Genomic DNA, 22,287 nt, shown 5'->3' with positions numbered 1-22,287 from the left:
ACAAATAAATGATAAATGTTTGAGATGACGGATATGCTAATTACCCTGACCTGATCACTGTACATTATATGTATAGAAGCATCACTATATACCCCATGAATATGTACAACTTTTATTTGTCAATTAAAAATTAAAAATCGTATTCTATAAAACCTAACAGAAGGAATGTTTAGCCCATAGATGGTAGATTTGGGAGCCAGACAGAACTGAATCAAATTCTGGTTCTGCCTTTTATTAGCTGCAGGACACATGCAGAATTCTTAACCTTAATAGTCTCTAGTTGTATGACTGTCAAGGCCAGTGCCACAAAAGGTAAAATATAACTGTTTGATTTTGTAGTTATACACAAAGGCTTGTACTGTGTCCTGTAGAAAACTTGAAGAGTCATCCTTTAAAAATATACATCCATAGTCTTTGCTGAAATTGCCAATGAAATGCACTTTATCAGGGTCCCAATATCGTGCACAAAATGTAGCATGGAAACTTAATGCCCACTTTTTATAAATGTTTATCTATAGATGGGCATCCCAATTTGAGGCAACACATATATGATTAGAACTAGGAGTGAATATAAATGATGGAGTATCATGATAGTAGAAACAGATAGAATATTTAGAATAGAAACAGCCCTAAATGAATAACAACTCGTGTGTCTCTTCTGCTAGATTGATTATAACCTAAAACAATTCTGTTCTGGATGATCTTGTTAAATCAAATTATGCTTGCATCGTGACTGAAATCATCTTAAAAAACGTTGTTTTTAAAGAACCTAAAAGCTGGGAGTAGGGGCTCATGCCTGTAGTCCCAGCAACTTGGAAGGCCAAGGCAGGAGGGTCACTTGAGGCCAGGAGTTTGAGACCAGCCTGAGCACCATAGCAAGACTCCATTCCCACAAAAAATTAAAAACTAACTGGGCATAGCTGTGGATGCCTGTAGTTTGAGCTACTCAGGAGGCTGAGGCTGGAGGATCACATGAGCCTAGGAATTGGAGGCGGTAGTGAGTATAGTCTCACTATTGCACTCCAGCCTGGGTGACAGAGAGAGAACCTGACTCCAAACAAAAAACAAAAAGAAAAAGCAAACAAACAAACAAACAAAAATCCTGTAGGTGGTACCCTTCAAAAGTGTTCCTTTTGGGATACAAAATTAATTTGGATCCCCAAATACAAATTATTGTGTATAAATTGGGGCACCTCAGGTTCTATAGTGGAGTTGCTGCAGTGGCTGATGAGGAGGACACAAAACAAGAGTCCTTCCACTGGGATTTAAATGCTGGTTTTCCTCATCATGGGTTTGTCCTTCATGGCTCCAGCCTTCAGTGGAGTCAGGTACAAGCAAGTGATGACTTGCTGATGAAAACACTGGACAATGCAGTCTGGATTCTTTTTTTTTACAAAAGTAAAAATATCAGAATGTGACAACCTAGAGTGACCATACAATTTATCACCCAATTGAATACTTTAGAGAGTGAGGGAAGCAGGAGAGGATGAGTATGAATAGGTACACTGGGACTACAAGCATAAACCGGCACTGTCCTTTGTCACTGCTGTGGCCGAAGCCACAAGGATATTCAGGCTTCAGAAGAGGCTCACCACGAGTACCCTCCACGGTAGCAAGAAGGTCTGGCTTGACCCCAGTGAGACCAGCGAAATCATCAACGCCAACTCCTATCAGCAGATCCGGAAGCTGATCAAAGTTGGGCTGATCATCCACAAGCCTGTGACGGTCCATTCTTGGGCTGGATGCCAGAAAAGCATCTTAGCCCGCCAGAAGGGCAGGCACATGGACACAGGTTAGCTCAAGGGTACAGCCAATGCTCAAATGCCAGAGAAGATCACTTGGATGAGGAGAATGAGGATTCTGCACTGGTTGCTTGGAAGATATCGTGAATCGAAGAAGATTGATCGCCACATGTATCACAGCCTGTACCTGAAGGTGCAGGGGAATGTGTTCACAAACAAGCATATTCTCACGGAACACAATCACAAGTTGAAGGCAGGCAAGGCCCACAAGAAGCTCCGGGCTGACCAGGCTGAGGCCCTTAGCTTTAAGACCAAGAAAGCACGCAAGCTCGGTGAAGAGCGCCTCCAGGCCAAGAAGAAGGAGATCATCAAGACTTTGTCCAAGGAGGAAGAGACCAAGAAAAAAAGCTTCCCCTTTGTCTGTACATCCTAACCACCATAATTACATAGATCAGCCATTAAAATAAAACAAGCCTTAAAAAAGAAAAGAAAAGAAAAGAAAAGGAAAACAGAACTGCCCTGAGAAAACTAGGATGTATGGTCACCCCAAGAGAAGTCCTTTCATGGGAATATGGCATTGAGATGCACAGGCCTGCCAGGAGCTGTTTCATAAGGATTCAGCGTTTTTCTTGTGCAGGGGAATGAATTTTGATGAGTACAAAAGATGAATGAGAGGACCAAGACATTCCAGTTCCACCCACTAGATTAGCCAGTTTGCTTTTGACAGTTCTGTCCCTCTGTTTTACATTTTCCAGGTCTGGGAAATGCAGACATAGATATGCATAGTAACATTTTTAAGTGACTCAGTAGCCCGCCTGATAGCCACAAGAGCTTGGCATGGGTTGAAGGTATTCTCTAGGTGGGAACCAATGACAAGCTGTATGACTTTCTTTGCAGGAAGATAAAGAGGTACTTTGCAACAAAAGAGGGCCCCACCCCTCTGGAAACACAGGAGGACATATTCCTTAAGTGTCTGAAATCCAATTCATCTGGACCCAGCATGCTCATTGATGCCTTTGCCACACCTTTGCAGATGTTCTAGGGCTATGCTGCTTGCAGGTGACACAGTTAGTTATATAAATAAAGATGTAATAAAATTTCTCTCCAGGGTTTTTGTACCTAGGTGCTGATTCTTGCCTTTTTTTTTTTTTTTTTTTTTTTTTTTTTTTTTTGAGACAGAGTCTCACTCTGTCACCCAGGCTGGAGTGCAGTGGTGCCATCTCAGCTCACTGTAAGCTCTGCCTCCTGGTTCAAACATTTCTTGTGCCTCAGCCTCCTGAATTGCTGGGATTACAGACACGCACCACCACACCCAGCTAATTTTTGTATTTTTGGTAGAGACAGGGTGTTGCCATGTTGACCAGGCTGGTCTTGAACTCTTGGCCTCATGAGATTTTTCCCTCCTTGGACTCCCGATGTGCTGGGATTGCAGATGTGCACCACCATGCCCTGCTAATTATTGTATTTTTAGTAGAGACTGGGTGTTGCCATGTTGGCCAGGCTGGTCTCAAACTCTTGGCCTCATGTGATCTGCCCACCTTGGCCTCCCAAAGTACTGGAATTATAGGCATGAGCCACTGTGCCCAACCTGATTCTTATCTTTCTAGCATGTGCATGTCTCCCCAGCAATGGGCATGTGCATTGGTCTAGGCACCACCAAGGGGCTGTTTTAGCAAAATTAAAGACGGTGGAGATTCAAAAACTCTGTTAGGTTGTGAGTTAGGGGCTAGATCTTGGAAACAGCAACAGAAAGTAAACTAAAAACCAGAAGAAGGGAACTTTCAGGGCAGTGAAACTATTTCCTATGTTACAATAATAATGGACACATGTCATGACAGATTTGTCAAAACCCACCAAATGTACAACTCAAAGAGAGAAGCCTAACATAAAGTACAGCCTTTAGTTAATAATAATGTTATATATATTTTTTGGTATATTTATTTTATTCAATGGTAACTTTTTAAATTTCAAATTTGTAAATTTTAAATTTGTAAATTTTTTTCTTGTGTTGGTGAACGTCTTTTTGAAATACAATTTAATTCTATTTTTTCTTTTTTTTCTTTTTTTTTTTTTTTTTGTTGAGACGGAGTCTCGCTCTGTCGCCCAGGCTGGAGTGCAGTGGCCAGATCTCAGCTCACTGCAAGCTCCGCCTCCCGGGTTTATGCCATTCTCCTGCCTCAGCCTCCCGAGTAGCTGGGACTACAGGCGCCCGCCACCTCGCCCGGCTAGGTTTTTTTTTTTTTTTTTTTTTTTTTGTATTTTTAGTAGAGACGGGGTTTCACCGTGTTAGCCAGGATGGTCTCGATCTCCTGACCTTGTGATCCGCCCGTCTCGGCCTCCCAAAGTGCTGGGATTACAGGCTTGAGCCACCGCGCCCGGCTAATTCTATTTTTTCAATTGATAAATAATAATTATACAAATATGACAAATAATGTATGGAGTATGTAGTGATGTTCCTATAAATATAATGTGTAGTGATCAGATCAGGGTAATTAGTGCATCCATCATCTGAAACATTTCATCACTTCTTTGCATTGGGAATGTGCAATATTTTCCTTCCAGCTTTTTGAAACAATATATTATTGTTAAGTATCGTCATTTGTATAGAACACTAGATCGTATCAGAATCAGTTTGTCAGTTTTAACAAACATACCACACTAATACAAGATGTAAATAATAGGGAAATGTGAGGAAGCCTGGGCAGGGAGAGATATTTGGGAATTCTATACTTTCCAATAAATTCTTCTGTAAGCCCAAAATTGCCCTAAAAAATTACTAATCATGCCTCACGGAGGAGAATCATGTAAGATGCGGGCCCAGACACAGTGGGAATGGCTGTGCCCAGTCCTTTCCCTTCATTCATACCACACACCTGTGTCAGGGTCCTGGTGGCACCACCATACACCGCTAGCTAATGCCAGTGCAGGGCCTGAGCCTCTTCAGTGGCCACCCCTCCCAGCAGGCTCCGATGGGCTATCTCCACATCCTGCACCCTTGGACTGCTTGATGCCTTGCCCAGGATGGCCACTGTGGTTACCCCTGAGTGACTGGGGTGATGTGGATTGGAAAATGCATCCCCTGCCATCTGCAATGCATTTCAGGAATCTCTTCCAGAGGTCATGAAAGTTTGAGCAGCAACTGCACTGGCTGTGGCTGCCTCAATGACCCCCTTCCGTGGGCTGGCTTTCTACCTTCCTCTGAGTCATTCCTCCTACCCCTCACACCTGCTCCCTAGGACCACATCCCAAAAAAAGTCCTGAATGCAAGTCTTCATCCCAGACTCTGCTTAGGGGAAGAGATGCATTTAAGTGCATTTAATCCTGTGCATGTAGGCATGTGTCACACTAGGCAATGTTAAAATGACAACACTACTCAATTCTTTGATATTTGAATTTTATAAACAGAATGAATCTTATCAAGCATATTAGATCTATTTGTACTATCTTCATTTGAGTGTTATAAAAAATATATATACTTCTATGGGCAAAAAGACATAAGCCAAAACCATGAGCATGTACTTTCTTTCTCTTTGTTTATAATTTAAAATATTTTCCTTGGAAAATTTCCAGATACATAAAGACTATGCCCTAATTACTTCAGCTGATAATTAGCTAAAGGTCTCAAGTCAGTTAGGCATCTTAGAAAATGTATTTTAATTTAACATGAAAGAAAATATAATCACTGTTATTATTAGAAATAAAACTCTTTAAAACCCACACAGTAAAGGTGAAGCAATTCTATGGGCTCACCTAATTAGCAGTGTTTTATATAAAGACGTCAGTTGTTACAGCTCTCATTAAATAAATACATAGGTTTACATTTCTAATCTTAAATATATGGTGCTAGCACCGATAACCTACCTGACAAGTAGAAGGAACTTAGGATATTCTTTTTAGTCAAGCTTGAGATAAGATGATAATTCCAAATTATGCATAAAGGGTTATATTTATATTATATTTCACACTGTGATAAAATCAAAGAGAAAATATATAGCTATCTATTTTGCCAAAATCTATAATTTATTAAGTATGCATGATGGATTTCTTTATAATTCTTCTGTATTTATTTTTAGTAAGTAATATTGAAATCCTTTACGTTTTACCTAAATTTTTAACACAGAAGGGTGTTTTGTAAAAGCCACCATCTGACTACTAATTGGTGGCTTAATGATTATTTACATTTTTTTCTTCCCTTGTAACTCAACAGTAGGAACTCCATGTTATTAAACTAATGTTTGCATTTTTTCTTTTTCTGATCCAAAAGCTTTTTAGAGAGAGATGTAATTTAATAATAGAAAACAAGAACACTTTTCACAGTGTTATTAAATGACTTAATTGTTTATACATAGTTTAAATTTTTTAATTTTATGCTAATTAGGGTAATATATACCTTTATTCTTATCATCTTAACCATTATGAAGTCTACAGTTACAGATGTTAAGTATATTCACATTGTTTTGAAAGATACATACTTTTGATGAATGTCTTAATAACTAAATTAATTTGAAAAAATCTGTTCTCATTTGAAAATCTCCTTTTCCAAGAAGGAAACTATTGAATGTTTCAGTTTCCAGAAGGCAGATTTCTTTAAACTGTTTAAAATACCCATACATGTCATTACAATATGTAGCTTTTCAGCTAGGTGCATTTAGGCAAATTTCACACTTTTTTTCTGTCGGCTAGAAAGGTTTTCCTAAAGGGCCACATGTCTAAAGCATTTTGTGTTTTGGCATAATTTCTTAAACATTTTGGAATTTGTGGAGTCTGAGATTCTTTATCTTATTCATTAATGTTCTTTGTAACTTCTAGAAACCATCGAAATAGGAGCTGTATTGAATTCGAAAGACTTTCCAACTGTATTTGCGAATTCCCTCGGGAGACAGGCTATCCCAGCTATTCCCATTTGCATTTCTGCATCATTTTGTTAACTGTGCAAGGGATGTAATTAGTTCACACATCTGGTATCACATGGATTGGCTAGTGTTAAAGGTTTCACAAATTAATACAAACCTTTTTTATTTTTGAAATTGAAGGGCTCCTAGTTTAAAAATAGTTGTCAACTTGCTTATAACCAGCATTTGTATGTTACAACTTGTTCTCTTCCTAAAGGTGGGGAAGTGAGATTTGACAACAGAGACCTGTCTCCGTAAGAGTTATTTGAGAAAGTTATTCGAGAAAGGGCGTTGTCGGGTCAGAGTCTGACCTCAGGTTCTGATTGCAGGCGTGGGTGGGGGGAGTTTCCTTCCAGCGGTGTGGAAAAGGGGCATGGGAACCGATGCAGGTGGAACAGTGGTTCCTGATCTGACTCAGGCAACCACTGGACATTGGGCATTTTTACGTCCTCAGATTCAAGAGCCTCTTGAAAATGTCTATTGAAAATGTCTAATTTTCATCATATCGAGTTCTTCCTGTGAAAGCCATGGCAAGTCTGGGTTAACTAGTAGTGCACTAGTTCTAGTTAGCTTAAGAATCTTTCTCATCACGCATGTAAAAACCAGGAATTTCTTTGGTGAAAAATTTGTTTCCTTAGAGCCAGAAAAACCCATAATGCAAACGCATAAAAGAGATTTGAAAATTGAGTTCCTCCATCTCTCTAGACACATTTCAGGTGTTCAAGATCCACATACAGCTAGCGGTGACCATATTGACATCATGGAAATGTCTACTGGGCAGTGCTGGTTTAGACCATACTCTCTGAAACACAGCTTAGTACAGGGTGGGTATTCACCCGGCGATTCTGTGTATGTCTGCCTTTAGCAGCTGCTTTTGCTGTTTGCTACCACGACGGCCGCCTCCTCCTCCCGTGGTGGGCACCTAGGTTTAGGTTCCTGACCTCGCCACACGAAAGAATTTGAGAGCGACTCCTAAGTCAGAGCAGGTAAAGAAACTTATTGTAAAGCAAAAGTACCCTCTGAGAGGCTGAGTGAGCTGCTCAAAGGGAGAGACAGCAAGGAGTGACTTAAGAGGAATTCCTTCCATGGGAACTGTTCGTATATATTCCTAAAATAGCGGTGAGGTCAAGCATGCAAAGACAGACCTGCGGTTGATGCATGCGCTCAGCATCTGCATGCTCTAACATGCAATGCATGTATCATTAGCATATAAAATCTCCGCCTAGGGGTGTGTTTTTTTACTATTAAAATGAAGAAAAGGTCACTATGAGCTAAACGTTGAGCGTAGCTACACAGGTGGGACCCTGGAGAAATCCTCAGCGCCCCCACCCCAAGGCAGGAATTTGCAGCTAATAGCTTCTTGGGTTTTGGATGCTGATGGGGTGGTACTGCGGAAGCTCCATTACGAATAAGTCTCTTTCCCGGGCTGTACTAGTTATCAGGAGCTTGTAACCATCTAGCAGTCAGCTAGTGTCCTGCAGGACTGTTTATCTTGCAAAAGAGTCAGGTGCTGACTTAAGAGGGTGCAAGGGATGCACAGCCCACTGGGCTTCACACCAGGAGAAAAGTCAGTAAGTCAGTATGGCCTCCTAACCTTCCTTATCCTGCTTCACTCCTCCTCACTCTTCTTTTTGTGGCTGTTTTATTGAGATGTAGTTTACATACTTTATAATTCATCAATGTAAAATGTACAATTCAGTGGTTTTTAGTATATTCACAGAGCTGTGCAACCATCACCATAATCCACTGTAAACATTTTCATTACCTTAAAAAGAGACTCCCATATGCTTTAGCCATCACTCCCCAGTTCCCCCATACTCTTGGCTGTAAGCAACCACCAATCTATTTTCTGTCACTATATTTTGCTTATTCTGGACATTTCATATAAATGGATCATGTCATATGTGGTCTTCTGTGACTGTTTACCCCCCATGATGTTTTCAAGTTTCATCCATGTTGTAGCATGTATCAGGACTTCTTTTCTTTGTGTAGCCAAATAATATTTCATTTTATGGATATATCACATTTTGTTTATCCATCCACAGTTCATAAATATTTGGGTTTCCATCTTTTGTTTCATGAATAATACTGCTATAAATATTCATGTATAAGTTTTCATATGGACATACATTTTCATTTCTCTTGGTTGTATACCTAGTAGTGGAATTGCTGGTCAAATGGTTACTCTATGTTTAGCTTTTCTGAGAAACTGCCACACTGTGTTCCAAAGTGACTGCATCATTTTTACATTCTCACCAGAAATGTAGGAAGGTTCTAATTTATCCACATCCTCACCAAAGCTTATTATCTTTTTGATTATAGCCATCATGGTAGGTGCTAAGAGGTAACTTACTGTGGTTTTTAATCAAAAAAAAGAGTGTTGGATTTTGTCAAGTGCTTTTTCTGCATCTATTAATACAAGCATGTGGCTTTTGGTTTTTATTCTATTAATAGGGTGCAATACAATAATTAATTTCCAGGTGTTAAGCTAACTTTGCCTTCCTGGGATAAATCTCACTTGGTCATGGTGTATGATTCTTTTTATATGTCACTGGATTCGATTTGCTTGTATTTTGTGGAGGATTTTTGTATCCATAGTAACAAGAGATAGTGATCTGTAGTTTTCTTTTTTTGTGATGTCTTTGGTTTCAGAATCAGGGTAATACTGGCATCATAGAATGAGTTGAGAATCATCCCTTCTCTCCTGTTTTTTGGAAAAGTTTGTGAAAAATTGATATTGATTCTATAATTCTAATAATTTAAGTCTTCTTTCTTATGTCTTCATTGAATTCTGTCATTTTTGTTAATCTTTCCAAAGAACCAGCTTTTGGTTTCATTGATTTTTCTTCACCATTTTGTATTCTCTATTTCATTAATTTCCATTCTAATATTTACTATTTCCTTTCGTTTTTGAATTAGGTTTAGTTTGCTCTTCTCTTTCAAGTGTCTTAAGGTGGAAGTAATTGTTTTGAGGATTTTTTCTTTTTTAATATAGGCATTTACTGCTATAATTTTTCCGAGGCACTCTAGCTGAAGTCCATAAGTTTTGGAATGTTGTGGTTTCCATTTTAATTCAGCTCAAAGTAGTTTCTAATTTTCAGTTTTATTTTTCTTTTGATCTACTGGCTATTTAGGAATCTGTTGTTCAATTTCCACATATTTGTGAGTTTCCCAAATTACTTTATGGTATTGATTTCTAATTTAATTCCAGTGTGGTTGGAGAACATATTTTGTATCATTTCAATCCTTTTAAATGTACTGAGGTTTGTTTTATGACCCAGCATAAAGCCTACCCTAGAGAACATTCCATGTTCACTTGAAAAGAACATACATTTTGCTAATGTTAGATGGAGTGTTCTAGAGCTATAGCAGATTTTTTGAAACTCACTCAGGAAAATCTCAAATGTGTGCAGAAGTAGAGATAATGATATAACAATTGTGAGTTGTGAGTTGAATGGTGTTTCTCCTCCAAAATATTGAATTCCTAGCCCCTACTATCTGTGAACGAAGGGTTTTTGGGGGCAGGTGGCATATGATTAAGTTAAGGTGAAGTAGTTGGGTGGGCCCTATCCAATATGACTGCTGTCATTTAAAATGGAAGAAATTTGGACACAGAGGCAGACATGAACACAGGAAGAACCATGTGAAGATGACAGTGGAGACTTTGGAGGTGTATCTACAAAGCAAGGAATGCCAAAGGTTGCTGACAAACCACCAGAAGCCAGGGGAGAGGCATGCAACAGGTCCTTGGCCCTTAGAAGGAGCCAATCCTGCTGACACCTTGATCTTAGATTTTCAGCTCCCAAAACTGAGAGACAATATATTTCTGTTGGGCCAGGTGCAGTGACTCTCGCCTGTAATCCCAGCACTTTGGGAGGCCGAGGTGAATGGATCACCTGAGGTCAGGAGTTTGAGACCAGCCCGGCCAAGATGACGAAACCCCGTCTCTACTAAAAATACAAAAATTAGCTGGGCATGGTGGCAGGTGCCTGTAATCCCAGCTACCTGGGAGGCTGAGGCAGGAGAATCACTTGAACCTGGGAGGCAGAGTTTGCAGTGAGCCGAGATCGCACCACTGCACTCCAGCCTGGGCGACAGAGTGAGACTCAGTCTCAAAAAACAGTTGTTTAAGCCACTCAGTTTATGGAAAACACTTATGTACTCACCACCCAGATTCAACGACCGTTCAGCCTTGTATCTTCACCACAAGCCAGAGCTCAGTGGCTCCCGGGCATTGTAACAACACGGACCCGCTAGTCAATGACTCTCAGGTGAGAAAGTTTAAAGGCACAAAGACATTTTGGAATTCTGCCACAGTGCCCTTGGTCAGGAGGTGAAAAACAAGCTCTGAGTATTGGACTTCCAAAAATGTAAAAGACGAAAAGTCAACAGAGTTGAGCTGATATGGTTTGGCTCTGTGTCCGTACCAAATCTCATGTCGAATTGTAATCCCCGGTGCTGGAGGTGGGGCCGGGTGGGAGGCGATTGGCTCATGGGGGTGGAGTTCTCATGAATGGGTTAGCACCATTCCCTCGGTGCTGTTCTTGTGACAGTGAGTGAGTTTTGGAGAGATCTAGTTGTTTAAAAGTCGCCTCCCCACTCACTCTCTTCTTCCTGCTCTGGCCATGTGAGATACCTTGCTCCCCCTTTGCCTTCTGCCATGATTAAAAGCTTCCTGAGGCCTTCCCAGAAGCAGAAGCCACTATGCTTCCTGTACAGCCTGGAACCATGAGCCAATGAAGCCAATCTTTTCTTTATAAATTATGCAGTCTCAGAAATTTCTTTCTAGCAGTGTGAGAATGGACTGATCCATGAGCCTTGTCAAAATTTTATGATATGCATAGTAAACAATCAAACACCAGATTGTCTGAGGATCTTGGGGGAAGGATTTTTAATGCAGAATTAGGTTGTTTGTCAAAATGATTCTAAAATGTTACACTGTGTGAAAGTTGTCAGAATCGGAATGGAGCTGCTTACATGAAAAACCTAAACAATAGACTCAGGGAAACGCATGAAGGGAGGATTCCCAAGTACAAATACCTGATAACAGCAATTATCCACAAGTCTGCAAAAATCACAACCTTGCATAAAAATATACTTCTGCGGGCCTGGCGCGGTGGCTCACGCCTGTAATCCCAGCACTTTCGGAGGCCGAGGCGGGCGGATCACGAGGTCAGGAGATCGAGACCATCCTGGCTAATACGGTGAAACCCCGTCTCTACTAAAGAATACAAAAAACTAAGGCCGGGTGCGGTGGCTCAAGCCTGTAATCCCAGCACTTTGGGAGGCCCAGACGGGTAGATCACGAGGTCAGGAGATGGAGACCATCCTGGCTAACACGGTGAAACCCCGTCTCTACTAAAAAATACAAAAAACTAGCCGGGCGCGGTGGCGGCGCCTGTAGTCCCAGCTACTCGGGAGGCTGAGGCAGGAGAATGGCGTGAACCCGGGAGGCGGAGCTTGCAGTGAGCTGAGATCGGGCCACTGCACTCCAGCCCGGGCGACAGCGCGAGACCCCATCTCAAAAAAAAATGTATCTATATCTATATCTAGATCTAGATATAGATATAGATATAGACACACGTTTCTGCAAGGACATCTGCCCAGCAGCTGCTTATCTGACCTCAGGCTGGCACTGCCCTTATTATTGCTCCTTCTAGCCAAACATAATTATCTTGAAACAATTATACAGCCTTCGTCATTTATTCTTCAAAAAACCTTTGTCTTCTTTTACCTCCTGCATATGCACATAGTTTATTATGACACACATATTCCCATTGCAGTACCCATTCCCAAATAAATATCATTTTCTATTAGAGAGCCTCTCTCTGTCTGTTTTTTAGGTTGGCAGTTGTCGAAGCATGATTTTGAAGCCAGATCTTAGAGTATCTTTGTTGTCAGGTTATCAGGTACTCTACAGTTTTCTGTTTGGGTGCTATTAGTTAAGTAGAGATCATGGCAGGTGGTACTTATTGTTTGTAAAGCCTGCAAAATTCGTATTTGTTCCAAGGTCTAACAGTACCTTTTATTTCTTTAGACATATTTAAATTTTTATTTTAATTTCTATTCCAATATCCTCGGTGGTTTTGAATGCATTTCTACTGTTTCTTCTTCCTCCCAACTCTCACTCAAATGATGGTTTCCTCTTGTGTCTTATAGCTTGCTGTTGTGAAATTCTGTTCTGTGGAACAAATCTGTAATAATTTTTTAACTTGAGGTGCATTCCTCAAGAGAAGATTGTACAGTTGCTTTTGCAGGTACTGGATATGTTAGCAATCCAGAATATCTTTTTTTGTTTTTATTTTCTTGTTGTTGTTTTAAAGACAGGGTCTTCCTCTGTCATCCAGGCTGGAATGCAGTGGCACAATCATAGCTCACTGCCTCCATGGATTCCTGGGCTCAAGCGATCCTCCTCCTCAGCCTCCTGAGTACCTGGGACTGGAGCTGCACACCACCACACCTAGCTAATTTTTAATTTTTTTTTTTTTTGTAGAGATGGGGTTGCCCTGGCTGATCTTGAACTCCTGGGCTCAAGTGTTTCTCCTGCCTCAGCCTCCCAAAGTGCTGGGGTCACAGGCACGAACCACCACACATAGTACAGGACGTCTTTAAATTATGTTATCAGTTTGGTGTTTCCAGAACTCTTGGAGAGTAGAAATTCTGTCCCTAAACTTGTGTGATGGTAAAATACAAATTCTTAAACATGTTTTTCTCCCCTTCACTCAGAGGCAAAATCAAGGTAGACAAGTTTCCTTACTAACTCCTTAAGAAAGGCAGGATTTTTTTTTTCATGTTACTCAATGTGCGTCTTTCAGGGTCCCAGCCTTATGTAAAATAAAAAGGTCTACAGTCAGACTTCCCACCTTCATTAACACCTGAGAAATTAATGAAATAGAGAATACAAATGGTGAAGAAAAATCAATCTAGTGTGGGCACGACATTTTGTCTCCTTTTCTCCCGAACTAAACCGTGTAAATGGAATCTCCAGGTCGCCAGAGACTGGCACATATTCCTTAAGCAACACTGTTTCGATGTCGTTGCTTACCTTTCTGAATTCATATGTTCCATTATTTGTGGTCTTTCAGGATTTCTCTTACCTTTTGCCAGGCCAGCTATGTATTTAATAATTTGTTGTTTAAAAAATATTTAGACAATGATAGGTGTATTTTTAAAATCAAAAGTCTCATTATGATTCCTAAGTCTGCCATATTGCTAAAAATGGAAGACTACAATGATTTTTCAAACTGAGAGCTCTATCTGATCTGGAACTTATTTTTCCATTAGTTTGAGGTTGGGCTAAATTTCATTTCTGCAGATTCTAACAGTGTAAGGAAAGGTACAATGGGCCCTGAATGGGCGTTCTGTTAGCCTCTTTCATGAGTTCAGTTTGAGGGGCAAAATGACACACAAAAGCAAAGATCAAGTAATAAAGAGTTGGCTTTCACAGTTTTGATGAATGTCTTCCATCCACCCTAGACCTGCTTCCTTTTGATACAAAAGGCGCAAAGCGACTTTTATTCTGTTCTTCCTAGTGCTTTGTTGGCTGCATTTCCCCTGCCTCATACCCGAGCTTTTTCCTGCTGAGCTTCATGCACAAGGACCTTCCATTTGATCTTCATGGTTCTTCCAGGTAAGGCAGAACCTGAAAAAAAGTGAAAGATCAGAAGGATGGGAAGACTGAAGGATTTTGGACTGAGTCTGGGTCCACATAAAGGTAACCCAGGGCTGCTGATAAGAGTAAGTGTAGAGTAGTTGATGAGCAAATCTCATCCCATCTAAAGACAGAAAGTTAGAATGCCAGGATAAATTCCATTGCAATCAGCTTCAGAGAACTATCCTAATTCTTTGATGTATCAAATATGTGTTAAATAAGTAAGCGTTTGGCTAGGATTTCAAAACCTACCGTTGTTATAGAGAGATTGAAAGTATAACACATTTTCTTTCAGAGACGGGGTCTTGCTATGTTGTCCAGGCTGAACTGCAGTGGCTATTCACAGGCGAGATCATAGAACAGTACAGCCTTGAACTCCTGACGTCAAACAATCCTCCTGTCTCAGCCTCCTGAGTAGCTAGGACCGTAGGTGTTCGCACCACCATTCCTGGCTCCAGACAGCCTCTTTAGAAATGACAGAACATTAAATGAAGACTATCCACTGTTTAAAGGCTAAAATAGACAGTCTTTTTTTTTTTTTAATCCTTTCCTACCCTTTGATCAGAAAAGTTTGCTCTGTCTACTTTTTGAGGACACTATATTTTATTACCATCCAAATATTAGAAATAACTTATATCTATGTGATAGAAGTTTCCAATATTCTATTTTTACTTTTTCCTGCAGCAAAGCCTATATATTCTTTTCTGATATTCTGCTTCTGTCCTATGAAATCTCCCCTGTTTATTTCTTGCCATCTTGCTGATAATTATACAGCATTTTCCCTAGTCCTAACTTGTAGACCTTCCGATGGCTCCATACTTCTGATTGCTTTTACAGTCACGATCACAATATTTCCTTCCCTCCTTTGTGTCCTGATTCTGTACGGAATCAGAGCAGCTTCAAAGACATTATCTAAGGAGAAGCAGAAAGCTTTTCCAGGCTGTCTTCAAGGCCCATGCCTGGATGTTTTCCCCAAGTAATCTTTTTTACTTAAAATGTCAGACCATAATGGAACCTCTAATTAAATGGTTGCTCTTATGTGAAGAACGGGCTGGGTCTTGGGCTGAGTGTGGTGATGTGCATCTGTAATCCCAGCACATTGGGAGGCTGAGGCATGAGGATCACTTGAGCCCAGGAGTTTGAGACCAGACTGAACAACATAGCAAGACTGACTCTACAACAAAAATTTTAAAAATTATCTGAGCATGATGATGCATGCTTACGGTTTCAGCTACTCAGGAGGCAGAGGGAGGAGGATTGCTTGAGCCTAGGAGTTCAAGGCTGCAGTGAGCTATGTTCGCACCACTGCATTCCTATACTCCAGCCTGGGTGGGAGAGCTGTTTGCTAATCATTTTATGTTTTCCCAAGCTGTTCCAGGAATTTGGCAGGGAGTTGACATCAACTTATCTGTCTATACTTGCTTTCTGAATAAACCACTCAAATGCTGAAGCTGAAGACTTCTCACCTGTATCTCGGAATGGAACTGAGAATGACATTACAAGGAATGGAAACAGTTCAGTGACCATCTCAGACACCCGAAAGACTCACAGACTGAGACTGGTGGGGCTTCTCTAAAAGTCAGCATGGTACAATCTCATGCAATGGAAAGATGACAGGTCTTAGAACTGAATGGCCTTGGGTTTAAATCCTAATTCGTCCACCAGCTGTGTGGTTGGGGAAAAGTCATTGTAACCTCTTTGAGTCTCAGTTCCCTCATCTGAATAATGGGAATCATACTAACCACCAGGCGGCATTGTTTTGAGGATTAAACAGAGTAAGGTATATGTGGTGGGCTGGAAAATCACTCTGCAGATATCTGGGTGCTAATCCCTGGAACCTGTGAATATTATCTCATATTTGAGAAGGCACTTTGCAGATGTGAGAAGGCTGAGAACCTTGAAATGGGAATTTTATCCTGGGTAATATGAGTGGGTTCTATATTCAATTATGACTCTCTTTATAAGAGGGAGGCCAAGGGACAATTGGCTGCAGAAGGAAAAAGGCAATATGACTACTGAAGCAATGGGATTTGAAGATGGAGGAAGGGGCCACAAGCCAAGGAGTGCAAGCCATGCGGCTCAGGAAGAGCCTTTGCAGAGGGTGTTGCCCCATCCACACTTTGATTTTGGCCGAATGAAAATAATTTCAGACTTCTGACCCCCCCCCCAGAACTATAAGAGAATAAATGTGCATTGTTTTAAGCTACCAAGTTTGGAATAATTCGTTACAATAGCCACAGGAGACAGACACAGTATGTAAAAGGCCTGGCATCTAGTAATGTTCAAAAACTATCGGCTGTCACCCCCACTCCATTCTCCATCATCTGCCTGTGCTGGGCACTATTCGTTGAGCTGTCACTGTATAGAGGCATGGTGGCAGTTGCAGCTTCAGGAGCAACTGGGGAGCTTGTAGAACAAGCTTACGCTCACAGAGGTTCCTATTTTTATTTTATTTTATGTTATTTTATTTTGTTTTATTTGAGACAGGGTCTCACTCTGTTGCCCAAGCTGGAGTGCAGTGGCACGATCTAAGCTCACTGCAAGCTATGCCTCCCAGGCTCAAGCAATTCTCCCAACTCAGTCCCCTGAGTAACTGGGACTACAGGCATGCACCACCATGCCCAGTTAATTGTTATTATTATTATTATTTTGTATTTTTTGTAGAGTTGGGGTTTCACCATGTTGGCCAGGCTGGTCTTGAACTCCTGACCTCAAGTGATCTGCCTGCCTTGGCCTCCTGAAGTGCTAGGGTTACAGGTGTGAGCCACCGCGCCCAGCTGGCTCCTAGAGGTTCTGATTCGCTGGTTGGGGTTCAGGGTCCAGGAATCTGCATGTTCCCCCACGCCTACCCAGGACGTCCTGATGTGAATGCCTTTCACCCCATAGTTCAAGAAACACTGCCTAGGATCAGTAATGGTTGGCTGTCACTGCCGAGGTAACTCCAAGGGGACGCTGAGGATCAGGAGGAGGCTCTGGAGCCAAAGCAGTCTAAGAGGCTGTGGGAAGCAACCTAGCACCTGCAGGCCCCGCCTCCTGCATTTCAGACACAGGCAAATTAAAAGACTTGAGCAAAGGCGAACACAGCTTCTAACAGCTCAAGGCCACAATCCTAGGATGTCCCTAGTTCCCCTTAAAGTGACTTCTTGAAAAAAACAAAAATATTTAAGGCTGCCACATGAGTTTACTGTTTGTTCTATCCAATATCTGACATAGGTCCCCTGCCTCCCTTGCTTAGAGCATTTACCAGAAAGGGCTTATAATTGTGACTCTTCCTCCATCTTTGAGAGGTATAGGTGTGCGCTATGACTCAGAAGAGTCTCAAGGACCTGAAAGTGCTTCCCTTGAAATGTAACAATCAGCCAGGCATGGTGGCCCACGCCTGTAATCCCAGCACTTTGGGAGGCCGAGGCAGGTGGATCACCTGAGGTCAGGAGTTCGAAACCAGCCTGACCAACATGGTGAAACCCCATCTCTACTAAAAATACAAAAATTCACTGGGCATGGTGGTGCATGCCTGTAATTCCAGCTACTTGGGAGGCAGAGGCAGGAGAATCTCTTGAACCTGAGAGGCAGAGGTTGCAGTGAACTGAGACCACACCATTGCCCTCCAGCCTGGGCAATAAGAGCAAAACTCCGTTTCAAAAATAAATAAATAAATAAAAAATTAAAGAAATGTAACAATCAGGAAGGACAGGGCCCCATCTTCTGCTGCAGACATGGAGGATCTAATCGCATTGACACTAAGCCTTTGCAATTGTTCACTTCCTGAGATCTACCGAAACCCCTCCAGTCGGCCTCCGTACTCCGCCATTCCCCCTTTCAAATGCCCTGTGTACAAATCAAAGTTGAGTTCAGTTCATGCCGTACTCTTTTTCCTATTGCAATAGACATTACTGATTAAGACCTGTCCAGACCAATTTAACTGGTGTCTGGCTTTGCTTGTTTTTGACACTGATGCTGACAGAATGCCTGCTGAAACCTTAGGCCAGGAGATGCTCTAAATTCAAAGTTATGAGAAACAGACTGTCATTGTTCATTCAAAGTGAAAACCTAGAGGTACATACAGATACACACACACACACACACACACACACGAGATACACATGCACATGCACAGTTACTTCTGAAACCAAGGAGAAAATGTGAAAGTGATTCCAGTGACTAAGGACTTCTCACCAAGGAAGAATTGACCGAAATGCTGCAGAAAGTCAGCAGAGCAAGGGACTCCTCTCCTCGTGTCTAGTCACATGCTCCTCCACTGCCTGAGGATGGGAAGTTGTAGAAAGCAGAGACCAGAGGCCAGCCTGTGGGATACCTGTGTTGGGCAGTTTGCTGATTTTTCATTCTTCCCCTGTTCCTCACTCACTGTTAAAGAAAAAAACCATGCAATGCCACTTGTTAAAGCACAGTAAGGAAGACTTTATTCAAGACCATTGTGACAGATGAAAGGACCACTGCAGTTGCATCTTGCAGTGGTGGAGAGAGACTGAGCTCCACTCCAGACGCAGCCTGGGCAAGTGGGTGGGGTAGGGGAGTGGTTAGTGGGGTGAAAATTACTAAGAGGAACCATCAGGGATATGAGGGATTTCGGCTGAACTAACATAAGAGGATTCCTACTGAAGGCAGGCAAGAGTGACCACACATCACCTGCGAAATGGTGGAGGATGAGAAACCTGATTAGGTATTGAAGATGGTGGAGTCCTCATTAGCAGGGCTCTTTATAAGGTATTGCACAGATGGGCCTACAGGAAGTTTCAAGACTCTAACTCAAGCTTGGCCAAGCAATGAATCTTTGTCACCAATCCATCTCAAAAGTAAAACTTGAGCTAGACTAAGCAAATAAAGGGGAAAGATGCATTGGCAGTAAAAAAAGACTTGAGGGTTAAATTTTTTAAAAAAGGATTTTAGTCACTGTCCTTCCACTAACTAGCTGTGTGCTTTTAGCTGAGTCATTTCATATCTCTGAATCTCGGTCTCCTCACCTGTAAAACAATCTGGCTAAATTGGATGATCCAACTTCAACTCCATGCAGGCATATTTATCAAATGCTTATTATGTACCAGCTACAAAGATCAATGAATCCCAGCCCTTGACTTCACATGGGTAAAGGAGGTATCAGTGCTTGAAAGAGCATAATGAAAATTACTAGCCCGTAGATGGAGCCTGGGCAGGGAAGGAAGTGATGTTAAATAAGGACCGTGGAGACTCAAAGGCTCCCTGAGAAGGGCAGATTTATCATAAATGAAAGTCAGGAAAAGGAAACCACAGTCAAAAGGTGGAATTTCAGGATTTGAACATTTCAGATGCATTGAAGTTCTTCTTGATGACAAGATGACAGTGCACAGACTTTAAATTATGAATGTGTGATTCAACAATTCCCATTTGAATGCCTGCAAGTCACCCCTTAACAACAGGACAATCAAGTCCACAGCAGCAGTTGCTGTTGCCAAGCCTTTTGGTGACCTTAGGGATCCAATCATCCTCAAACTGGTAGACGACTGTGCTTCCCAATGTCAGGCCCATTAAAATCGATCCACCAACCCTGCCACTCCCAACCACGAGTGGTGCTAATATTGGGTGTTTAGCCGTCAAATTCCAGAACTCCACTTTAATGCCTGTTACACTGTAGCAGGTCAAAATTTGATATGTTTTTTCTTAATTTCGCTTTTTAAAAATATTACTTTTGAAAAAAAATTTCAGACTACAGAAAAGTTGAAACAACAGTACAATAAACATGTTTAAACCGTTCACTCAGATTAACCAATTGTCAACAATTTGCCACATTTTTTTCTCCGTGTGTGTGTGTGTGTGTGTGTGTGTATGTATGTGATATGGTTTGGATGTGTGTCCCCACCCAAATCTCATATTGAATTGTAACCCCCAGTGTTGAAGGTGGGGCCTGGTGGAAGGCAATTGGATCACGGAGGTGGATTTCTCATGAATGGTTTACCACCATCCCCTTGATGCTTGTGATAGTGAGTTCGTTCTCATATAAAAGTGTGTAGCACCTCCCTTTTCACTCTTGCTCCTGCTTTTGCTGTGTGACATGTCTGCTCCCATCTTTGCTTCCACCATGATTGTAAGACTGCTGAATTCTCCCCTAGATCCCAGGAGATGGTGGCACCATGCTTCCTGTAAAGCCTGCAGAACTATGAGCCAATTAAACCTCTTTTCTTTGTAAATTCTACAGTCTCAGGTATTTATAGCAACACAAGAACATACCAATACAGTGTGTATATACATACACATACATAACACATTCATACACACAGTACATATAATAAATATATGTATATGCATGTTTTCGTAAACAATTGAAGGTAACCTGCAGCTATTATAACAGTTAATCTTCAATGTTTCAGCACATGACTCCGGAGAGAAAGGACATGCTCCTCCATAATCAGGTCACCATTATCCTATCTAAGAAAATCAACATAACTCAATAATGTCATCTCTTGTACAATCCATGTTCATGCTTCCCCCAAAATGTCTTCTGTGGCATGTTATTCCTGATTGCAGATTTAATCAGGTTTCATGTCTCACATTGGGTGGTTACATCGCTTTAGCCTCTTTTAGTCTAGAGTGGTCCTCCTGCCTTCTTGCTTTTGTTTTAGTTTTACGTGGCATTGGATTATTAGGAGAGTTCAGGCCACCAGCCTGTAGAAAGTCTCCCTGCGACACCCCTCCATGTGGACCTGACTGATGGCTTCCTCATGCTTTGATTCGAGTTAAAGTGCTGGGAAAGATCACCTCCCGGCGGGGGGGGCATCTGTCATTGTGCCTGGAGCTCAGCACATCCAGGTGCTGCACTGCTATCCCTTGGCTGTGGTGGTGATCACCAGACATCTCCATTAGAAAGGTATATTCTTCTCTTTGGAATCACTGAGTTACGGGTCAGGTGCTACCTGCAGATCTATCCTCTTGAGGTGATCATCTCTGAGAAAAGTAGAGCAGGAAAAGAAAAGAACACAAAAGGGGGAGAAAGTACGTAAGGGAGGGCATGTGGAAGGTGTGTCATAGTCCATTTAAAAAATAAAAAGATTGAAAGTATAACTATATATCATATTTATAATTATATATAGGCCTGGCACGGTGGCTCACGCTTATAATCCCAGCACTTTGGGAGGCTGAGGCAGGAGGCTCGCTTGAGCCCCAGAGTTCGAGACCAGCCTGGGAAACATAGTGAGACTCCTCTCTACAAAAAAAAAAAAAAAAAAAAAATTAGCTCAGCATAGTGGCACATGCCTGTCTGTCATCCCAGCAACTCAGGGGGCTTAGGTGGGAGAATTGCTTGAGCCCAGGAGGTTGAAGCGGCAATGAGCCCTGGTTATGCCATTGCACTCTAACCTGGGCAACAGAGTGAGAACCTGTCTCAAAATAAAATAAAAGGCTTCACTTAAATGGTGTGGAGAAACAAGAAACGTGAAGTTAGGGAGGTGTGACTAAGACCTGAGAGCAGACTGAGGTGGTTTCACTATTTCACTGGATGCTGACCGTGATTTAGGGTCAATGACAACAAAATAAACCCCAACAGTAATCACTGAATTATCATTGTTGACATTCCCACCTAGTTATCCTACTTCTTAATTAGGCCTTTATTTTAGATGTGTCTCTGTATTTTAATTATACCTAATTATATGTAATTGCATATTCTTAGTTCATTTCATTCTGGCTATGAGCAGAAAAGCGCTTTGCCAGAAAAGTGTGCTGACTTTTCACATGTTCTTTTTACTCTTCTTTCCAGTTGCCAGTGTGAATAGGGGAAGTTAATTTGTATAGACATGTTTCCCACCCTCAACAGGGGCCCTCAGACACTGCTCCTATTGAGAGGCGCGGTCTATGTCTTCTTGAAATTGGGTGGGCGTTCGTGACTGTTTAGATCAGCAGAGCACAGTGGAAGCGACATTATGCGGCCTCCAAGTCATAAAAAATGACCCAGGTTTCACGTTGCCCTCAAAATCTGCTATGTGGGCAGCCTTACTGCTCTGAGGCCACCATACTA

At 41.6% G+C, this 22,287-nt stretch overlaps 1 pseudogene; it reads left to right on the top strand.

Moving 5' to 3' along the window:
- Nucleotides 1-284: 284 nt before the first annotated feature.
- LOC104679118 lies at nucleotides 285-19,811 on the top strand (annotated as a pseudogene).
- The last annotated feature ends 2,476 nt before the right edge of the window (nucleotides 19,812-22,287 follow it).

This window comes from Rhinopithecus roxellana, chromosome 9 (genome assembly GCF_007565055.1).
Source record: "Rhinopithecus roxellana isolate Shanxi Qingling chromosome 9, ASM756505v1, whole genome shotgun sequence".
Lineage (NCBI taxonomy): Eukaryota > Metazoa > Chordata > Mammalia > Primates > Cercopithecidae > Rhinopithecus > Rhinopithecus roxellana.
The sequence above is the reverse complement of the archived record's forward strand: the minus strand, read 5'-3'. Positions and strand labels throughout refer to the sequence as shown.